This window comes from Leucopleurus acutus (genome assembly GCF_964270905.1).
Source record: "Leucopleurus acutus genome assembly, chromosome: 1".
NCBI lineage: Eukaryota > Metazoa > Chordata > Mammalia > Artiodactyla > Delphinidae > Leucopleurus > Leucopleurus acutus.
Window position 1 is genome coordinate 195,062,291 of NC_139142.1, and position 1,137 is coordinate 195,063,427.

Sequence of the window (1,137 nt, forward strand, 5' to 3'; positions counted from 1 at the left end):
GTTACAGAGTGCACAGAATTCTGCCCAGGAGAGCCAAGATCAAGGAGTGGGTGGCTCGCTTTAGGAAACAATTCTACCAGAAACAACATGGGAAGAGAAGCAATTTAAAGTGTTCAGGACATTAAATGCACAACTGACTCCAAACTGCCATTTAGTGTGCTTTGTATTATAGGATAGAAAGGCTACCCCCCCATCTATGGAATGTTAAGCTCACACCCAAGACAATCAAAGCCTCCCATATTCAATATCCCACTATTTTCTGGTTGTACCAAAAAATAACCAAAAAGCAAATGATTTCACCTCTTAAAAATAAAAAGAAGCATTTACAGTTAAAAAATGGGATGAGGTAGGATTCCCTCCTTTTTAAAAATGTTTCTAGAACTACTAAAAAACTTGCGTTTACAAAATAGTTGATAAAAATGTTCCTCTGGAAGGTACAAGAAGGGAGACAGGGGCCACTGATAGGACCGGGTGCGTGGTATTAATCAGACTTGGCTTCTTTCTCTCCTGCTTCATTAGAGGCTGGGGGCTCCTCGTTTTTAGTTTCTCTGTTTTCCGCAGGTAAGTCGTCTTCAGTCTCTTGGTTAGCCACTTCGGCCTGTTTTCCCTTTGCTCCCCTTTTCTCTTCTGTTTGCACTTTTTTGTCTGAAGATGTATCCTTTCCTGCCGCCTGTTTTGGGCTTCGTTCCCACTTCTGCAGGAGCGGGTGTAGCTGACAACCTCGCCCATCTCCCCTCGGGCTCCTCGTTTGCCGCCCCCGTGGCGGAGCTGACCTTTGGCAAAGCTGGGATGCATGGCCGCTGCCGTTCCTCCTGCTGCCCAAGCTGCTTGGGGACCCGCTCGAGATAGTGATTTTGTTTCTTTTGGATAATTCCCATAAGTGGGGCTGCTGTATCACATGGTGGTTCTCTTTTTAATATTTGGAAGAAACTCCGTACTGTTTTCCATAGTGGCTGCACCAGTTTACATTCCCATCAACAGTGCACAAGGGTTTCCTTTCTCCACATCCTCTCCGGTATTTATTTCTTGTCTTCTTGATAATAGCTATTCTAACAGGTATGAGGTGACATCTCATTGTGGGTTTGATTTGCCTTTCCTGATTATTAGTGATGTTGAACACTTTTTCATGTATCTGTT

At 44.2% G+C, this 1,137-nt stretch overlaps 1 pseudogene across 1 annotated transcript; it reads right to left on the minus strand.

Annotated features, from left to right (window-relative positions):
* Positions 1–481: 481 nt before the first annotated feature.
* On the minus strand, positions 482–878 carry LOC309969210 (non-histone chromosomal protein HMG-14-like; annotated as a pseudogene). Its single transcript has one exon. The product of its transcript is annotated as a non-histone chromosomal protein HMG-14-like (transcript).
* Between the last annotated feature and the right edge of the window lie 259 nt (positions 879–1,137).